The sequence below is a fragment of the Thalassophryne amazonica genome, chromosome 14 (genome assembly GCF_902500255.1).
Source record: "Thalassophryne amazonica chromosome 14, fThaAma1.1, whole genome shotgun sequence".
NCBI classification, from domain to species: domain Eukaryota; kingdom Metazoa; phylum Chordata; class Actinopteri; order Batrachoidiformes; family Batrachoididae; genus Thalassophryne; species Thalassophryne amazonica.
Window position 1 is genome coordinate 68932209 of NC_047116.1, and position 22352 is coordinate 68954560.

Here is a 22352-nt window from a genome sequence, read left to right on the forward strand (position 1 = left end):
CAGAGGGTCAAAACAGGGCATTGCCATTTGAAGGTACATAAAAGACGACAGAGTGTCATGGAGAAAATCAGAATAATATCCAAATAGTGATACAGGTTGACAGCTGTTGAATTCATTTGTCTATATCAGGGGTGGGCAACTTGTTCCAGAAAGTTAAATGGACTGCATTTATATAGCGCTTTTCCATCTGTATCAGACGCTCAAAGCGCTTTACAATTATGCCTCACATTCACCCCGATGTCAGGGTGCTGCCATACAAGGCGCTCACTACACACCGGGAGCAATAGGGGATTAAAGGCCTTGCCCAAGGGCCAAAAGGGTGCAGGTTTTCTTTGCAGCCACTGACTCCACCAGGTGATTTCACTGATTAAAGCGCTGGTCACAACCCACCGTGCATTTTCTTTTCGACGTACGTTTTCTGCGGATGCCACGGCCACTACATTTTTGTGAAAACATACGGAGGCAGTAGCAAGAGGAGGGAGGGAGTACATTCAACGCACGTCTCTAGGAGTGTAACGATAAAGAGAGTTGACAATAAAGCAGTGCGTGTGTGTGGGGTCGCTTTTCTTTTTTATGAGCGGGACCGGAGCGGCAGGTGTTTTTCAGCATCGGCGATGCATGAGCATGTCCAGCCTGCAGCGGTCAGTTGTACAAATGTTTACTTGCCTCGAAAAGTTACAGCTAGTTAACAGACTGAAGCTGTGGAGTGTCTGTGTTGCTGAAGTTTGGAAATAAAGTCCAAGTTCAAGTGAGAAGCTGTGTCATGCATGCAAGTCTGTCGGCCTCCATAGTATGTGGTGAGTGCCATAATCTGTACTGCCTACTTACGGATTTGGTTAATTCAATAGTAATTGAATGAAAATGTGCTGCTTTGAATCCGTACTGAGGCAGTACTCACAACGTGCGTCATCTGTACTGCTGGTGAATCCACAGCCTGACCGCAGCGAAAGTTCTGCATGCACTAAAACCTCTACGGCATGTCTGCATGTGTCTGCGTGCTCCTAAATTCGTATTGAGGCAGTACGTACGACGTACGGATCTCCAAATTTAGCCCACGTTTTTGCAAGTAGACTGCACACACGTGCAAGTACGGCGGGTTGTGACCACGGCTTGACTGATTCCATCTGCTCAAAGTGATATTAATCAGTCATATCTGTTCCTCTGACATCATATCTGTTCCTGTCTTGTTGTGGGAATTCATCACAATTCCACTATCATATCCTGACACCACTGTTGTGCAATGTCTTGTTTGTACCTCAAGGTCCAGTCACACGGAACTTAACAAAGGGCAACGAAGCCCAAATGAAACAAGAAATCTGGACTTTCATTGACTTTCATTGTCATCTTTTAACCTTCATGCAGCTTCGTTCCTGCAGCTGGCGCTTCGTCAAGATTTTTAAACTGTCGAGAAATTTGAACAAATGCTGCTGAAAACCTCAATTCCTCTGTATTTCGTTTTGCTGTTGTTCTTGATGGTTTCTTATCGTTTGCTTAGTTTTTGTAATGTTAGCGTTTAGTTTGACTTTGTTCAACCAGCTGAATGTTTTCACATAGTACAAAAGCCAGTTTGTGAGCGCTGTTGTGGAGGAAAGATGCAGCTCCTCCGCAGCGGAGCTGGTGTGTGCGGTGTGGGGCTTCTTCTGCTGCATGTGATGTGGCGACTGTTGCTGTAGTCATGCCGTGGTGCTGGCCAGCCAGTAAGAATTTGTTGACCTTCTCCGCCAGTACACGGCAGTCCGTGATTATGGTGTTGTTCCAGCGCTGCACTCACCTGAGGAGACACTTGCTGCACAAAATCTTTGGCCGGAGCTGCAGCATTCTGTCCATGAACTCTGAAGGGCTTGCTGTCCGCCAGCCCGTGCAGAGAGAATAGCCTGCTGGTCCTTTCAGTCTGACAGTTCAAAGGTTTTGAGGAAGTGATCCTTGATCACTGCGTATTTGTTCGCAGCATAGGGGCTCTGCCGGAGCGCGCTCAGCCTCATTTCTGTGGAACTGAGGGCTGAAATGATCCTTGATCGCTATGTATTTGTTCCGCTGTGCTTCCTGTTCCGGAGCACAGCGGTGTTTTCCTGTATCAGTTAGCTGTTTAATCTGCGCAGTTAGATTGATCTAGTTATCTAGATTATGATTTGTTTCCCAGTGTAATCTTTACGTGCCTTAACTAAAGCACTCCTTCTGCTGAATCACCTCTAAATTATTTACACATTATTCACTTTGCGTGTTTTTAGGAATCCGCTAGCTTAGCGCAGCTACTAGCTCTTAGCCGATTTAGCATGGCGGCTTCTCCTGTCTCTCCCGCACTTTTCTGCTCTGGGTGTGAAATGTTTAGTTATTCCTCGGCCTCCTTTAGCAGTAACGGTACTTGTAATAAGTGTAGCTTATTCGTAGCTTTGGAGGCCAGGCTGGGCGAATTGGAGACTCGGCTCCGCACCGTGGAAAATTCTACAGCTAGCCAGGCCCCTGTAGTCGGTGCAGACCAAGGTAGCTTAGCCGCCGTTAGTTCAGCAGCCGGGAAAGCAGGCCGACTGGGTGACTGTGAGGAGGAAGCGTAGTTCTAAACAGAAGCCCCGTGTACACCGCCAACCCGTTCACATTTCTAACCGTTTTTCCCCACTCGACAACACACCCGCCGAGGATCAAACTCTGGTTATTGGCGACTCTGTTTTGAGAAATGTGAAGTTAGCGACACCAGCAACCATAGTCAGTTGTCTTCCGGGGGCCAGAGCAGGCGACATTGAGGGAAATTTGAAACTGCTGGCTAAGGCTAAGCGTAAATTTGGTAAGATTGTAATTCACATCGGCAGTAATGACACCCGGTTACGCCAATCAGAGGTCACTAAAATTAACATTGAATCGGTGTGTAACTTTGCAAAAACAATGTCGGACTCTGTAGTTTTCTCTGGGCCCCTCCCCAATCGGACCGGGAGTGACATGTTTAGCCGCATGTTCTCCCTGAATTGCTGGCTGTCTGAGTGGTGTCCAAAAAATGAGGTGGGCTTCATAGATAATTGGCAAAGCTTCTGGGGAAAACCTGGTCTTGTTAGGAGAGACGGCATCCATCCCACTTTGGATGGAGCAGCTCTCATTTCTAGAAATCTGGCCAATTTTCTTAAATCCTCCAAACCGTGACTATCCAGGGTTGGGACCAGGAAGCAGAGTTGTAGTCTTACACACCTCTCTGCAGCTTCTCTCCCCCTGCCATCCCCTCATTACCCCATCCCTGTAGAGACGGTGTCTGCTCCCAGACCACCAATAACCAGCAAAAATCTATTTAAGCATAAAAATTCAAAAAGAAAAAATAATATAGCACCTTCAACTGCACCACAGACTAAAACAGTTAAATGTGGTCTATTAAACATTAGGTCTCTCTCTTCTAAGTCCCTGTTGGTAAATGATATAATAATTGATCAACATATTGATTTATTCTGCCTTACAGAAACCTGGTTACAGCAGGATGAATATGTTAGTTTAAATGAGTGAACACCCCCGAGTCACACTAACTGTCAGAATGCTCGTAGCACGGGCCGGGGCGGAGGATTAGCAGCAATCTTCCATTCCAGCTTATTAATTAATCAAAAACCCAGACAGAGCTTTAATTTATTTGAAAGCTTGACTCTTAGTCTTGTCCATCCAAATTGGAAGTCCCAAAAACCAGTTTTATTTGTTATTATCTATCGTCCACCTGGTCGTTACTGTGAGTTTCTCTGTGAATTTTCAGACCTTTTGTCTGACTTAGTGCTTAGCTCAGATAAGATAATTATAGTGGGCGATTTTAACATCCACACTGATGCTGAGAATGACAGCCTCAACACTGCATTTAATCTGTTATTAGACTCTATTGGCTTTGCTCAAAATGTAAATGAGTCCACCCACCACTTTAATCATATCTTAGATCTTGTTCTGACTTATGGTATGGAAATTGAAGACTTAACAGTATTCCCTGAAAACTCCCTTCTGTCTGATCATTTCTTAATAACATTTACATTTACTCTGATGGACTACCCAGCAGTGGGGAATAAGTTTCATTACACTAGAAGTCTTTCAGAAAGCGCTGTAACTAGGTTTAAGGATATGATTCCTTCTTTATGTTCTCTAATGCCATATACCAACACAGTGCAGAGTAGCTACCTAAACTCTGTAAGTGAGATAGAGTATCTCGTCAATAGTTTTACATCCTCATTGAAGACAACTTTGGATGCTGTAGCTCCTCTGAAAAAGAGAGCTTTAAATCAGAAGTGCCTGACTCCGTGGTATAACTCACAAACTCGTAGCTTAAAGCAGATAACCCGTAAGTTGGAGAGGAAATGGCGTCTCACTAATTTAGAAGATCTTCACTTAGCCTGGAAAAAGAGTCTGTTGCTCTATCAATCAATCAATCAATCATTTTTTTTTTATATAGCGCCAAATCACAACAGTTGCCCCAAGGCGCTTTATATTGTAAGGCAAGGCCATACAATAATTATGTAAAACCCCAACGGTCAAAACGACCCCCTGTGAGCAAGCACTTGGCTACAGTGGGAAGGAAAAACTCCCTTTTAACAGGAAGAAACCTCCAGCAGAACCAGGCTCAGGGAGGGGCAGTCTTCTGCTGGGACTGGTTGGGGCTGAGGGAGAGAACCAGGAAAAAGACATGCTGTGGAGGGGAGCAGAGATCGATCACTAAATCTATAAAAAAGCCCTCCGTAAAGCTAGGACATCTTTCTACTCGTCACTAATTGAAGAAAATAAGAACAACCCCAGGTTTCTTTTCAGCACTGTAGCCAGGCTGACAAAGAGTCAGAGCTCTATTGAGCTGAGTATTCCATTAACTTTAACTAGTAATGACTTCATGACTTTCTTTGATAACAAAATTTTAACTATTAGAGAAAAAATTACTCATAACCATCCCAAGGACGTATCGTTATCTTTGGCTGCTTTCAGTGATGCCGGTATTTGGTTAGACTCTTTCTCTCCGATTGTTCTGTCTGAGTTATTTTCATTAGTTACTTCATCCAAACCATCAACATGTTTATTAGACCCCATTCCTACCAGGCTGCTCAAGGAAGCCCTACCATTATTTAATGCTTCGATCTTAAATATGAACAATCTATCTTTGTTAGTTGGCTATGTACCACAGGCTTTTAAGGTGGCAGTAATTAAACCATTACTTAAAAAGCCATCACTTGACCCAGCTATCTTAGCTAATTATAGGCCAATCTCCAACCTTCCTTTTCTCTCAAAAATTCTTGAAAGGGTAGTTGTAAAACAGCTAACTGATCATCTGCAGAGGAATGGTCTATTTGAAGAGTTTCAGTCAGGTTTTAGAATTCATCATAGTACAGAAACAGCATTAGTGAAGGTTACAAATGATCTTCTTATGGCCTCGGACAGTGGACTCATCTCTGTGCTTGTTCTGTTAGACCTCAGTGCTGCTTTTGATACTGTTGACCATAAAATTTTATTACAGAGATTAGAGCATGCCATAGGTATTAAAGGCACTGCGCTGCGGTGGTTTGAATCATATTTGTCTAATAGATTACAATTTGTTCATGTAAATGGGGAATCTTCTTCACAGACTAAAGTTAATTATGGGGTTCCACAAGGTTCTGTGCTAGGACCAATTTTATTCACTTTATACATGCTTCCCTTAGGCAGTATTATTAGACGGTATTGCTTAAATTTTCATTGTTACGCAGATGATACCCAGCTTTATCTATCCATGAAGCCAGAGGACACACACCAATTAGCTAAACTGCAGGATTGTCTTACAGACATAAAGACATGGATGACCTCTAATTTCCTGCTTTTAAACTCAGATAAAACTGAAGTTATTGTACTTGGCCACACAAATCTTAGAAACATGGTGTCTAACCAGATCCTTACTCTGGATGGCATTACCCTGACCTCTAGTAATACTGTGAGAAATCTTGGAGTCATTTTTGATCAGGATATGTCATTCAAAGCGTATATTAAACAAATATGTAGGACTGCTTTTTTGCATTTACGCAATATCTCTAAAATCAGAAAGGTCTTGTCTCAGAGTGATGCTGAAAAACTAATTCATGCATTTATTTCCTCTAGGCTGGACTATTGTAATTCATTATTATCAGGTTGTCCTAAAAGTTCCCTAAAAAGCCTTCAGTTAATTCAAATGCTGCAGCTAGAGTACTGACGGGGACTAGAAGGAGAGAGCATATCTCACCCATATTGGCCTCTCTTCATTGGCTTCCTGTTAATTCTAGAATAGAATTTAAAATTCTTCTTCTTACTTATAAGGTTTTGAATAATCAGGTCCCATCTTATCTTAGGGACCTCGTAGTACCTTATCACCCCAATAGAGCGCTTCGCTCTCAGACTGCAGGCTTACTTGTAGTTCCTAGGTTTTGTAAGAGTAGAATGGGAGGCAGATCCTTCAGCTTTCAGGCTCCTCTCCTGTGGAACCAGCTCCCAATTCAGATCAGGGAGATAGACACCCTCTCTACTTTTAAGATTAGGCTTAAAACTTTCCTTTTTGCTAAAGCTTATAGTTAGGGCTGGATCAGGTGACCCTGAACCATCCCTTAGTTATGCTGCTATAGACGTAGACTGCTGGGGGGTTCCCATGATGCACTGAGTGTTTCTTTCTCTTTTTGCTCTGTATGCACCACTCTGCATTTAATCATTAGTGATCGATCTCTGCTCCCCTCCACAGCATGTCTTTTTCCTGGTTCTCTCCCTCAGCCCCAACCAGTCCCAGCAGAAGACTGCCCCTCCCTGAGCCTGGTTCTGCTGGAGGTTTCTTCCTGTTAAAAGGGAGTTTTTCCTTCCCACTGTAGCCAAGTGCTTGCTCACAGGGGGTCGTTTTGACCGTTGGGGTTTTACATAATTATTGTATGGCCTTGCCTTACAATATAAAGCGCCTTGGGGCAACTGTTTGTTGTGATTTGGCGCTATATAAAAAATTGATTGATTGATTGATAAAATGGAATGACACAGGAAAAAAGGTATTGGACACGCTTACTGAAATTTATTTAATACTCCATGCAAAAGCCTTTGTTATTTAAGCTGGGCTTACACTGTACAAGTTTTGGCCCCTTTTCAGCTGATTTTTCACTTGTGCAATAATTTTTTGGATCGCGCAGAGTTTCAGCTTAATCGTGCATCATGCATCGTGTAGTATACATGGATTAACGAGCTGCGTTTTACCTCTCATGACCACCTCCCGATCAGCAATCGTATGGTCGGATGAAAATCAAACCTGTTTGATATTCTGGTCAGCCATAGTAGACAAGCTTGAATCTTCGACTGGACTGGGTTGATTGACGCGAGGATGTTTCGCTTCAAATCACAGAAGCTTCCTCAGCTAAAATTCTTGCTCTGGTAGTCTGACTTCTGTCTTGACTCTTGTAGAGAAGAATAACAGAAACCACAATAGCTGGAGTTTTAAACCTTACCAGACCTCTCCTACCGAGAGGCACACTGCTATAGGCTAGTGACTAAACAATAGCTGATGGGACAGACGACTCTCCTGATGGCTCCCATGACGGCTCTCCTGTTGACATGAATGACTCACCATGAACAAAAGACTGAAACTGCTTTGACCTGAGTACCACATTGTAAACAGGGGACAAAGCATGTCTCAAACCCCCTCCCCGGTTAAGGCTGGGTTTCAGCTGTTTCACATAGAATGCCTCCTTCTCTCCTCTCTCAAATCATTTCCTTTCTCTGGCTAAGATTTTAACTTCCTTGTCCTCAAATGGGTGGTTAATGTCTTTAAGGTGGAGATGAACTGCAGACTGAGGTCCACCGGTGCCCTCTCTGCAGTGCTGGTATAGCCTTTTTTGTAACGGCTGCTTAGTCTCACCTATGTAGTGTTCGTAACAGTTTTCTTGACATCTGATAGAATGCACTACATTGCTGTGTTAGACAGTGCTTAATTTGTAAAGTGGGAGGTCCCGGAGCGCAGTAGGTTGGGTGGCTACGGTGCAAAAAAAAAAAAGAAGGTTGGGGGGGCTTGCGAACAATGTTGTGCGCCACACTTAAAATAAACTGCACACAGTCCCGTCGCCAGATCTCAGTCTTAAGGGGGGCTTATGAAATCCACCAGGTGGGCACCACTATTAATAGCTTATTTTTGCTTATTTTCACTATTCACGCAGCCCTAATCCCTCACAATAATCATCACATTAACCATGACCGGACCAGCGCTCTCTCTCTCTCTCTCTCTCTCTCTCTCTCTCTCTCTCTCTCTCTCTCTCTCTCCCCCACACACAAACAAACAAACACGCGTGCACATGTTCGCACGCACGCACACACACACACACACACACACACACACACACACACACACACACACACACACACACACACACACACACACACACACACACAAGTACAAATAATGTATTAGATCACACGCAGCATCTCGAACTAAACAAACAAAAAAACACCACGGCGGGTGCATTTCAAAGCAACCAACAGAGGGGTAGCTACCAATTGCCAACACACACACACACACACACCGCCACCACCACCACTGAGTGTGCACATGACATATTAGATGACAAGCAGCATCTCAAACTAAAAAAAAAAAAACACCACGGCGGGTGCATTTCAAAGCAACCAACAGAGGGGTCACAGTCGCAATAGTACCAATTGCAACACACACACACCTGTGGTGGATACTGGTCCTTCAAGGAGGGGAAGCTCAATTTCGGCCTACGTCATAAAATGTGTTGGTTTATTTATACGTAAATTCTACCCTCCGTTCCTTTTCAAGAAACAGTACGTTTTATTTGTTACAGTACTTCCAGTCAGCCAGCTCTCCCCACCTTTTGCACCAAATTAATCTGAGGAGTTGATCGGCCCTGCTGTTTAACTCTAAGTTTTTCTTCGTAAGGAAGACTATCAAATGGCTTCGCCAAAATCCGGTCCACAACATTCAGATTGTCTGCCATTATGTGCAGCTTGCTACCTAGCTAGCTTGCTAGCTGGGACTGGCGCGAGGCTCGTGTGAAGTGTGTCCACCTGTGAGTGCTTTGTGACGGTGGAGGGGCTCAGCAGCACCCGCTGCTCGGTAGGGACAGAAACTGCGATAGAAGTCAGAAAGAGTGATAGAAGTCAGTCTCCAAACACAAGCAGCTACACAAAAAACACCAGAAATAGAAGCTTGATTTGTTGCTAGTCGTTTTTAACAAAGAAAATGCCGCTAAGAGGATTAGGAAAGTCTCCAGTTCAACTCAGAACAGAATGAAAATTAAAAAATGCTCCCACGGATGTTTACACCAAAAGATCGCTGATTCGCTCATTTCGCTGTCAATCAAAAAGAGATTCAGCCTCAGACAGATCATCCAATCATCATGCAGAAGCTGAGTGTCCGGGCCAGCCGAGGCCAGCCCACTGCCCCATAGACCCCCAGACACGCTGAGTGTCCGATGTGCGAGACAAAGTCCAGCATTTATCCAATGACTCGTCTTGTTTCGCTGCACTCTTTGCTTTGCTAAAGCACTATGAAGCTGTGGGTTTGAGTGAGAGGAAAGCCGCGTCGTTACCAGTGATAAGAAGCTGATTCTGAACAAAAGATGAGCGCGTTGTAGCGCATATTTAGTCAGTGACATGTACACACAACAGTATATATTTGATCACTTATTTTTTGACATTTTAGGAGAAGCTGAGCTTCCCTTGCAGTCTTAGAGCAATCGCCTCTGACACACACACACACACACAATAAAAATTTGGACCTACTTTGAGTAGAGTGCCAGCGCTGTCCTCTCTTTCGTCCACCCTGTGTCAGTGCAGGATCCACGGAGGTAGAAATGGGTCCAGGGTTTTCTTTACCAACGACATCATGTGTTGGTTTATCCGAAGTTACTGATGTTGGTGTTTTAAACCAGTTACGTATATCCATATTTAGGAAAGCACAAAAACTAGCTGCTGTCTGCTGGCAAAACCTCACACTTCGTTTCCCCCCATAAACGCGCTAACTGATTGTTGCTGGGCAACACTGACGTGATTACATACGTAGACAAACTTTCCAACAAACTCACACGGTTTTAATATATTTAATGTCTTAGTGATTATGCAACACTGGCCGTTTTAACCCAAAGCAAGTACAATAAAATGAAATTAGGATTTTATTTATCTATTTATTTATTTGAGATCTGTGACTGTGATCTGGCTTGGGTGGGCGGGCCGGGGTGGGCCCAAGCATATCAGTGGGCGGGCACTGCCCCCTTAGGGCCCGCCCATAGCTACGGGTGTGACTGCACACCCACACAAACACGCACACACACCTTCACAAATGACACTAACACCCTGCCTTTTCCTCAAAAATTACTACATTTATGTTTGCTGTCTGTCTCTGTACTTTTCTGTCACTTTTGCGCTCTTTTTCATACTTTTCCCTCGTTTCAAAAGTCACCGAACCGAACGCACTTTACCATAATATATGCAACATATAGCATACTGTTGGAAACCATGGGTTCTTGGCTTGCTGTCAGTGTTGAAATTTTTCAGATTGAGGGCTTACATGAGAACTTACGGTAATGAGAATCAGCGGCACACTAGTGTGAAACTTCCGTGTTTTCCTCTGCGTTATGACATCACAGGCTACGTTTACCATAATACACCATATATCATTGGAAACCCCTTGGTGTTAGCTTTACAATGGACTTTGAATCATTCGGATTGGACAAACTATGGCGGAGTTACGGTAAAAAAAATATGCATATGGAAAATATGGCGTGGGCGCCATCGCCGTAGATAAAGGGATAAATAGCTGGCGGAGCCAACGTCAGAGGTTCCGGAGCCAACGTCAGAGGTTCCGGAGCATGCTTCCGACATTCTGGAGTGCGCTCCGGCTTGCTCCCCCTCAAATTAAGCCCTGTTGTTAGGGATCCTGTCCTTAGGGTGAAGTAATTTCTGTCTCAAGGTGTTAACAGGTTTAAAGTAAACTGGGATTTTGTACTGTCTGAAGATCCTCTGTAGTTTTTCCCCTACTCCTGCTAAATAAGGGCGAGACATGCCTCTACTTCTTGTCTCCATCTCCTGTCTGTCTGGTCTCTTTGTTCTTTGGGACTTCTTTGCTTTATCCACCTGGACAACTGAGAACCTTCACAGAAACATTCTGGTCAGTTGTTGTGAGGGTATCGCGTTGTTGAAGCAGCGCTACAAGTGTCTACGAGCCGATTTACACCAACCTCTCGCACTGTGCATGTGCAAACACCGGAGAGAGCATAAACAGTGATCATCTCTTTTTGATCATCTTCTTTTTCCCCCTTATTCTTCAACTCATGTAAAGTCTTGTATTGTTTTTTTTTAACTTTGATGTCTCCCATCGAGTTTTTGTACAAATAAGAAATGTAAATAAAGTTTGACCAAAAAAAAAAAAAAAGAAAAAGGAAAAAAAGCTACTGTTTACGTTTTGCTTCTGGAAACTCGAGTCCGACATGTGGTTTTTGAATGTACAATGTGAGTAGTCAGATCGCATCAGAGCATTGAGCCGTAGAGTGTGAAAACATAAATCATGCACTCTGAACTTTTAAACCCTGCGGTTTTGTCATACAGTTTGAGCTGGGGTCGAGTACAGTGATTGAAAATATCGTACAGTGTCTACCCAGCTGAATGTCAGCTTCAAGATGCCTCATGAGAAACTGGTTGCATGCATTTCGTAGGTGTGATTTTGGCCCATTATTCCACACAAACAGTCTTCAAATCTTGAAGGTTCCGTGGACCTCTTCTATGAGCTCTTATCTTTAGTTCTATTCATTTCTATTGGGTTCAAATCAGGTGGATCGCTGGTCCATCCAAGAAGCATTATTTTCATTCTCTGAAATCTCCTGAGAGTTTCCTTGGCTGTGTGTTTGGGATCATTGTCTTGCTGAAATGTCCACCATCATTTAATTTTTATTATCCTGGTAGATTTTTATCAATAATATCTCAGTACATTTTGCTGTTCATCTTTCCTTCAATTATATGAAGTTTGCCAGTGCTGTATGCTGAAAAACAGCCCCACACCATGATGTTCCCACCTCCAAACTTAACTGTTGGTATGGTGTTTTTGGGGTGATGTGTAGTGCCATTTATGGTCTTTTATTATGGCATCAAAAGAGTTTTATTTGGGTCTCATCTAACCAGAATATACAGTGAGGAAAATAAGTATTTGAACACCCTGCGATTTTGCAAGTTCTCCCACTTAGAAATCATGGAGGGGTCTGAAATTTTCATCTTAGGTGCACATCCGGAAATCACAATGTATGATTCTTTAATCATTTATTTATATGTTACTGCTGCAAATAAGTATTTGAACACCTGTGAAAATCAATGTTAATATTTGGTCCAGTAGCCTTTGTTTGCAATTACAGAGGTCAAACGTTTCCTGTAGTTTTTCACCAGGTTTTCACACACTGCAGCAGGGATTTTGGTCCGCTCCTCCATACAGATCTTCTCCAAGTCTTTCAGGTTTGGAGTTTCAGCTCCCTCCAAAGATTTTCTATTGAGTTCAGGTCTGGAGACTGGCCAGGCAACTCCAGGACCTTGAAATGCTTCTTATGGAGCCCCTCCGTAGTTGTTCTGGCTGTGTGTTTGGGGTCATTGTCATGCTGGAAGACCCAGCCATGACCCATCTTCAGTGCTCTTACTGAGGGAAGGAGATTGTTTGCCAAAATTGTTGTGTGGGCCGCCAGAAGAGGAGGTACTGCTGGCCCACCACCAGAGGGTGCCCTGCCTGAAGTGCGGGCTTCAGGCACCAGAGGGCGCTGCCGCCAAGGACACAACCGGGGTGACAGCTGTCACTCATTATCTCAGGACAGCTGTCACCCATCTACACTTCATCAGTCCACACCATAAATACCGGATGTCATCTCCACCTCGTTGCCGAGATGTCATCTACCAGTAAAGGTAAAACTCTCAGCCGTTGCTTTTGCCTTTTTTGACAAGTGTTTGTTACACAGTGTTTGCAGTCAGTTCCGTGAGTGCTCACAGCCGGAGGCTGAGTGTGAGAGACGTGGAGAGCTGACGTCTTCGCTCCCCACGCTATTCTGTGATAAGTACTCTCAACTGCTGCACGTACCTATTTTCTGGATAGGAGGTGGAGGTGGGATCTCCACCAGCATTGTTACTGGGTGTACACACACCCACCTCTGATTGTTTCTGCTCCTCGCCAGCAGTACCAGATCTGACGCTCGGAGACAGTGGCCACCTGGGGATTCGGGACTTGGCGGCTCCAGTATTCTCCTGGTTCATGGCGGAGGAAATCGTGTGGTTCCGGTTCTTCTCAGGACAGACGTCTTCTATCCTCAAGCCTGCCCACACGTCCCCTTTGTTGATTGACTATTATCTGACATTCTGTAATCTGCTGTACTTGGTTGTGCTCATTCACAACAGTAAAAGTGTTCATATTTGACTCTTTCATTGTCCGTTCATTTACGCCCCCTGTTGTGGGTCCATGTCATGACACTTTCCCAACAAAAATCTCACAATACATGACCCCATCCATCCTCCCTTCAATACGGTGCAGTCGTCCTGTCCCCTTTGCAGAAGAGCACCCCCAGAGTATGATATTTCCACCCCCCATGCTTCACGATTGGGATTGTTTTCTTGGGGTTGTTCTTAGTTGATTCAAAAAAGCTCTATTCTGGTCTCATCTGACCACATGACCTTCTCCCATGCCTCCTCTGGATCATCCAGATGGTCACTGGTGAACTTCAAACGGGCCTGGACATGTGCTGGCTTGAGCAGGGGAACCTTGCTGCCCTGCAGGATTTTAAACCATGACAGCATCATGTGTTACTAATGTAATCTTTGTGACTGTGGTCACAGCTCTGTTCAGGTCATTGACCAGGTCCTCCTGTATAGTTCTGAGCTCTCTCAGAATCATCCTTACCCCACAAAGTGAGACCTTGCATGGAATCCCAGACCGAGTGAGATTGACAGTCATCTTGTGTTTCTTCCACTTTCTAATAAATAATCATAACAGTTGTTGTCTTCTACCAAGCTGCTTGCCTGTTGTCCTGTAGTCCATCCCAGCCTTGTGCAGGTCTACAGTTTTGTCCCTGGTGTTCTTAGACAGCTCTTTGGTCTTTGGGCTATGGTGGACAGGTTGGAGTGTCATTGATTGAGTGTGTGAACAGGTGTCTTTCATACAGGTAACAAGTTCAAACAGGTGCAATTAATACAGGTAAAGAGTGCAGAATAAGAGGGCTTCTTAAAGAAAAATTAACAGGTCTGTGTGAGCCAGAATTCTTGCTGGTTGGTAGGCATTCAAATACTTATTTGCAGCAGTAACATACAAATAAATTATTAAAAAAATCATACATTGTGATTTTTGGATTTTATTTTTTAGATTATGTCTCTCACAGTGGACATGCGCCTAAGATGAAAATTTCAGACCCCTCCATGATTTCTAAGTGGGAGAACTTGCAAAATTGCAGGGTGTTCAAATACGTATTTTCCTCACTATATATATATATATATTCATACTTATTTTCATCACTATATTCTCCCAGTATTTTACAGGCTTGTCTAAATGTTGTGCAGCAAACTTAAAATGAGCTTTGACATGATTTTCTTCTTCAGTAATGGAGTCTTTTGTGGCGAGTGTGCATACAGGCCATGGCAGTTGAGTGCATTTTCTTTGAAACAATTGTACCTGCTAATTCCACATCTTTCCAAAGCTCTTCACAAGTGGTCCTTGGCTCGTGAACAATTAATTTCTTTCACTCTTCTGTTAGAAATCTCACAAGGAGCACTTGGTCATGGCTGGTTTATGGTGAAATTATGTTCTTTCCACTTCTAGATTATGGCCCCAACCGTGCTGACTAGAACAATGAGAAGTTTTGAAATCCATCTGCAACCAATGCCATCAGCATGTTCTGCAACAATAATGTTGAAACAATCATGAGAAAGCTGTTTGCATTTACCCATCATGAGATGTTTCTTATCTGACACCTTTGTAATGAGACACATTTTTATCAGCCATCAGTTGGAACTGAACCAGCTGATATTAATTTGCACTGACAAGGGGCAGGATTGCTTTCTAATTACTTATAGATTTCAGTTGGTGTCTTGGCTTCCATGCATTTTTGCACCTACCTTTGTTCAGGTGTTCAATGCTTTTTCCGTGTGTCATTTCACATTATTACACATAACTTATTCATGTACATCCATAGTTTGATAGCTTTGTATATGTGACTTGCTTGGGTTGACGCTGACATCTAGTGAAAATTTCATGTCACTTGTACTGTACAAATGGTGATGGGTTCATTACTTATTTTACCGCTGTACATACTTTCTGGAGGACTGCAATATTTTTCAGGTGATATTATGTGATGATAGCGCAAGTCATCCCTACTTGCACATGCAAATGAAATTAGTGTTGTCTTTAATTTCAGAAGGAATCACACACTGATCTTGATCTTGCAATGTGTGTAACCATCACATTCTGTAAAACTATACATGCAGATCATGGATGTTGTTATTACATGTACATTTAACTCTATATATATCACACAAACATTTTTCTCTGTATTCTTTATTTTATATTCACTTTGAGTTGCAAACAGCAACATGGTTTGACTGTGGGAGTTTCAACGTAAGCCCACAGTGATGTCTGTACATGTGTGTAGGTACTAATGGCCTGAATCCACAAATTGACATCCCTTATGTATTTGTGGTCTCATATTTCTTTTTGTCCCTCCTTTTCATTTATCTTTATCCTTTCCCAGGGTTCCATTAACCCTGCTCTTTTTGGTTTGTTTGGAAGACCACTCATTTCTGTCCTGCTATGTGATTCCATCAACCATTCAGATGAGAAAACAATTGATAACCAATGATTGGGATTGTTAAAATACGCAAAGTGGAATGGGATAGTACAATTTTTCTGTGGTCCTTGAAAGGGCAAGGCAGTTGAGAAATGAAAGGTCAGCTGACTACTATAAATAGCAGTGCTGATGACCATACACAAAATGCCACTGGTATGCTGCACACATACTGCAACATGCAGACACTGTATTTACCTAAAACAAGTTTGCAGTAAAACATGGCTAGTTTCATTGTTCACATACTGTAAAACTGTGGCACTGTATAATTGACTGTGGACCTAATAGCAAATAACACTGTGAGGCTGGACATTCCCCAAATTGATGTGCACCTTAAAGACTATGAGTTATAGCTTTTTAAGGCCCATAGTTTCAAAATACTTCCGAATGAATTCTACTCTTAATCAGGGAATTGTTTTGTATCCTACTTTGTGCAAAGCACATTGTAATGCCAAAACAGGTTCCAAATAGGTTCCAAAGCAGTAGCACCAATGTCTTGCAGGACCAAGAGGTAAGAACCAGTGATGTTATGGGTGTGGGCAGATTTGGGGGGGCGGGATTATCTGGACCAAGAAAGACTGTGTTCACCATTTGTAAATGACATCCAAAGCAACTGTAACGAACATTTGAAAATGTAGAAAACGAGCACAATGGAAGTGGAAGTGAGGACACAAGTGGTTTCCTTGTGTTTGGACTCATTCGTCAGCAACAGACCAGCATCCTGACAAGCTGGGATCCTGGCAACCTGAGATCATGAGCTCAGCTCTGGCCACAACAAAACAAGTCCCCCCATCTGATTGGCTCCCCCTGCCTTCACTGCTCATGCGTCATTTCGTAGCACCAGTAGTGACTAACCAATTATCGCCTCATTTGTGCTTAACTCTCTGGAGTCCAGGGTATAATTGAGCGTGTTTGACTACTTTTGGTTTTATCTTCATAATTTACATTAAAAAAACTAGTTACGTTGCCCTGTTTGATGTCATTTTGCTCTGCAAAACCTTACCTATGTGACTTTACAGGGTTTTTTTCAGTCTGACATATTGTATTAACACAGTAAACCTAAATTCACACAGAAACATAAAATAAAATGAAATCCACAAACATGTTTAACAGACAGTTTTTATAACTTAGAATGCAAATATAAATGTAAATTAAAAAAAAGGTCAAATATAGCAAACAACAAAGTTATATACAACTGTTGACACTAAAATGCAGGAATTCAGTCATTTTTTTGTACAACTATTTACATGCAATAAGATGCCACACAAATTATATTTGTTCCACTCAGAAAAAAACAATTCCTGTCCAAAACAAGACTTCTCTGGCTTATGTTGGACATGAGGCAGCATTTGTCTTTGATGGCTTTTTTTTCCCCTCAACAAAAAGCCCACGTGGGGTTCTTGTTCAATCCATGTGGAATGAAGTTTTATCTGAGTTTAAAAGCAGGACATTAGAGGTCATCCATGTCTTTATGTCTGTAAGACAATCCTGCAGTTTAGCTAATTGGTGTGTGTCCTCTGGCTTCATGGATAGACAAAGCTGGGTATCATCTGCGTAACAATGAAAATTTAAGCAATGCTGTCTAATAATACTGCCTAAGGGAAGCATGTATAAAGTGAATAAAATTGGTCCTAGCACAGAACCTTGTGGAACTCCATAATTAACCTTAGTCTGTGAAGAAGTTTCCCCTTTTACATGAACAAATTGTAATCTATTAGATAAATATGATTCAAACCACCGCAGCGCAGTGCCTTTAATACCTATGGCATGCTCTAATCTCTGTAATAAAATTTTATGGTCAACAGTATCAAAAGCAGCACTGAGGTCTAACAGAACAAGCACAGAGATGAGTCCACTGTCTGAGGCCATAAGAAGATCATTTGTAACCTTCACTAATGCTGTTTCTGTACTATGATGAATTCTAAACCCTGACTGAAACTCTTCAAATAGACCATTCCTCTGCAGATGATCAGTTAGCTGTTTTACAGCTACCCTTTCAAGAATTTTTGAGAAAAAGGAAGGTTGGAGATTGGCCTATAATTAGCTAAGATAGCTGGGTCAAGTGATGGCTTTTTAAGTAATGGTTTAATTACTGCCATCTTAAAAGCCCGTGGTACATAGCCAACTAATAAAGATAGATTGATCATATTTAAGATCGAAGCATTAATTAATGGTAGGGCTTCCTTGAGCAGCCTGGTAAGAATGGGGTCTAATAGACATGTTGATGGTTTGGAAGAAGTAACTAATGAAAATAACTCAGACAGAACAATCGGAGAGAAAGAGTCTAACCAAATACCGGCATCACTGAAAGCAGCCAAAGAGAACGATATGTCTTTGGGATGGTTATGAATATTTTTTTCTCTAATAGTTAAAATTTTATTAGCAAAGAAAGTCATGAAGTCATTACTAGTTAAAGTTAATGGAATACTGAGCTCAATAGAGCTCTGACTCTTTGTCAGCCTGGCTACAGTGCTGAAAAGAAACCTGGGATTGTTCTTATTTTCTTCAATTAGTGATGAGTAGAAAGATGTCCTAGCTTTACGGAGGGCTTTTTTATAGAGCAACAGACTCTTTTTCCAGGCTAAGTGAAGATCTTCTAAATTAGTGAGACGCCATTTCCTCTCCAACTTACGGGTTGTGAGTTTGTGAGTTATACCACGGAGTCAGGCACTTCTGATTTAAAGCTCTCTTTTTTACAGGAGCTACAGCATCCAAAGTTGTCTTCAATGAGGATGTAAAACTATTGATGAGATACTCTATCTCACTTACAGAGTTTAGGTAGCTACTCTGCACTGTGTTAGTATATGGCATTAGAGAACTGTGGCATTGTGCTGTGTGATAAAACTGCACCTTTCAGAGTGGCCTTTTATTGTGGGCAGTCTAAGGCACACCTGTGCACTAATCATGGTGTCTAATCAGCATCTTGGTATGGCACACCTGTGAGGTGGGATGGATTATCTCAGCAAAGGAGAAGTGCTCACTATCACAGATTTAGACTGGTTTGTGAACAATATTTGAGGGAAATGGTGATATTATGTATGTGGAAAAAAGTTTTAGATCTTTGAGTTCATCTCATACAAAATGGGAGCAAAACCAAAAGTGTTGCGTTTATATTTTTGTTGAGTGTAATTTGATTCATTTTTTATGTTGAGTGTAGGATTTTCTGGAGTGATAATAATATGCATGTGTTTGCCACTACTGTGAAATTAGCATTGAAATTGCAAATTTAATGTGCTGAATTAATGATAGTAATGAAAATATAAGAGTTTTTTCTTTGAATTCTAAATCTAATTCATAATTAACGCAAAGTTTATTTAAGTACGAAGAAACTGGCAGTTATTTTGCTTCTTCCTTATGCTGTTTTTCCCACTTTTTCCATATACTGGTTTTCCCATTTATGTTGCTTAATTCACTCGTTTGCACTCTTAATTTTACTCTGTTCTGTTCAGAGAGGTGTTATATTGATTGATGTGTTAGACTCCTCCTAAACATTTGCAGCCCCAATACGTATGTGTAAACATATGACCAATTCAGAAAAGTACATAAAATCAATGATAAAAATGTCAGAACAAAAAGGGGAACTCAGTCATACCTCACATGTTTCACATGCAAATGCAGATTCATTTATGGGACTCAGTGATATCATTATATATGTTTCACTTCAATCAATTTGTAAAGTACCAAATCAAAGCAGAGGTTACCTCAAAGTGCTATGAACAAGAAATGTCTAGACCATGGGTGGGCATGAAGGGACAAGTTGGTATGTTTTCAAACTTTCACCACCTCGACCGCATCTCAGTTTTGGTGTCATGTGCTGTACATCTGAGCTGGCCGCGTGAATGGGAACGGCTATTGTAAGTGCACTGTGACTGCTATCTTTGGATTGCACGTCAACTTTGGCCGAGTGTGAGCCGAATGGGCATTCGCCCTCATTCGCTGTAGTGTGAAGGCTGGCTTGGTGAGGATATTCAGCCACGATTCAACATAGCCAAACATTTCATACCGCTCCTTGACTGCAGTCTGAATGGTCTCACTTGCAGTATGAATGTTGTGACGTCAGCTTCATTTCGTACCACAATTACTGGGCGCATCCAACCTGCTTTATTCATTATATGCGAGGAGTCTTTAATGAAAATGCATTGCAATTTGACAAGAAGTTTTGTCCGATGTGAGTTATACAAAATCCATTATATACAGAGTTTATTACATGGAAAACCATGCAAAAGCATTGGGATGTTTGCTTTTGTGTGGTGAGTGCACATCTGGTTTATACATTATTTATGTATAAATATTATAATGTTTATGATGGTTTTGGTGAGTTTTACTGTATATATATATATATATATATATATATATATATATATATATATATATACAGTGAGGAAAATAAGCATTGACCTGTTAGCCGTCTCTAAAAAGTCCACCTCCACTCCACTTATTATTCCAAATTAGAAGCACCTATTTGAGGTCTTGGGCTGCATAAAGACACCTGTCCACCCCACACAATCAGTAAGACTCCAACTACTAACATGGCTAAGACCAAAAAGCTGTCCAAAGACACCAGAGACAAAATTGTAGACCTCCACAAGGCTGGAAAGGGCTACGGGGCAATTGCCAAGCAGCTTGGTGAAAAACGATCAACTGCTGGAGCAATTATTAGAAAATGGAAGAAGCTAAACATGACTGTCAGTCTCCCTTGGACTGGGGCTCCATGCAAGATCCCACCTCGTGGCATATCATTGATCCTAAGAAAGGTGAGGAATCATCCCAGAACTGCACGGGAGGAGCTGGTCAATGACCTGAAGAGAGCTGGCACCACTGTTTCCAAGGTTACTGTGGGTAATACACTAAGACGTCATGGGTTAAAATCATATTGTGAGATTTTGGGGAACAACCTCCTTCCCTCAGTTAGAGCATTGAAGATCGTGGGTCATGGATGGGTCTTCCAACATGACAGTGACCTGAAGCACACAGCCAGGATAACCATGGAGTGGCTCCGTAAGAAGCCACTCAAGGTTCTGGAGTGGCCTGGCCAGTCTCCAGACCTAAACCCAATAGAAAATCTTTGGAGGGAGCTCAAACTCTATATTTCTTAGCGACAGCCCAGTAACCTGGCAGATCTAGAGAAGATCTGTGTGGAGGAATGGGCCAAATCCCTGCTGCAGTGTGTGCAAACCTGTTAAAAAACTACAGGAAACATTTGACCTCTGTAATTGCAAACAAAGGCTACTGTACCAAATATTAACATTGATTTTATTTTATGACATACAAATAAATTATAAAAAAAATCATACATTGTGATTTCCAGATTTTTTTTTTAGATTATGTCTCTCACAGTGGACATGCACCTAAGATGAAAATTTCAGACCCCTGCATGATTTCTAAGTGGGAGAACTTGCAAAATTGCAGGGTGTTCAAATACGTATTTTCCTCACTATATATATATATATATATATATATATATATATATATATATATATATATATATATATATATATATATATATATATATATATATATATATATATATATATATATATATATATATATATATATGAGACCATTCAATAACCTACCATAACAAGAGGGTGCACGAGAGAGAGAGAGAGAGAGAGAGAGAGAGAGAGAGAGAGAGAGAGAGAGAGAGAGAGAAACTGAATTAAATTAATTTAAACAAAGGCGTTCTTGCCGAGCTGAAAATCAGAGATTTCATCAGAGCGCGACATAATTTAACCACATTTGTCTGCTGCCTCCAGTGGAGTCTCATTTTGCTGTTTGGTAAACCTCAGTTAATCTGTTTGAAATCACGCCCACCACTGGTCCTCATAACTGTAAATATTTATCCTGTCTTAGTTTTAATAACAGTGTAGACCTTCTGCAATATGGACTCCATTCTTATTTGCTTAATTATCTGCTAAGGCTACAAATCTGCCTCATTATTGTCTGATTTTTTTTTTTTTTTTGTGGTCCTGTATCTGTCACATAATTACAGTTTTCTACATTAAAATTTTAATCAAAATTATGCAGATGAAATCAGGGTGTGACTAGAAGTATCATGAAAACATAAATGTGTTTAGTTGTGATTTCAGTACTGCAGTCTTATTGACTTGAAAAATATGATCTAACGTTGCTGCAAATTAAACTGTTGGAGATTTATTGTAATCGTAGATGATGGTGAGGAGGTGTATGTTTGCATACTGAGCACAATTTTGCTTCTGTGTTGCTTCATGCAAATCTCTTGCAAAATAGGTTTCCTCATTTTGTCAGAGACTCAGAGGAATTGGGAGTGAAATTACAAAAATAAAATAAAATGTTCAGAAATGTGTAGACAGAACAGTTAAGAACAGTTGTAATCTTTCCTCAGTGATGGCACATGAAAAATGGCGTAAAGTGTTAATCGCAAGATAAGATTGTTAGATCTCTATGTGTCACATTATAATGGAATTTTAAAGTAAAAACAATGCTCAAGGTACCGCGACATGAATTTGATCCCAGCACTGCCACGCAATTCAGTGTGCCAATATGTTCTGCATTGTCCTGCTTGACGACACTGATGTTTATTACATCCTTGGCGGACGT

General features: G+C 41.7%; 1 protein-coding gene and 1 long non-coding RNA gene across 11 annotated transcripts in view; both read left to right on the top strand.

Annotated features, from left to right (window-relative positions):
* Positions 1 to 22352, top strand: part of stxbp5l (syntaxin binding protein 5-like) — a 773590-nt gene that overhangs the window by 140957 nt on the left and 610281 nt on the right. The gene's annotated exons all lie outside the window — the stretch shown is intronic.
* Positions 1796 to 16459, top strand: LOC117524992. The gene is made up of 3 exons (XR_004564929.1): positions 1796 to 1934; positions 2635 to 2646; positions 16449 to 16459. It is a non-coding gene; the product is annotated as an uncharacterized LOC117524992 (long non-coding RNA).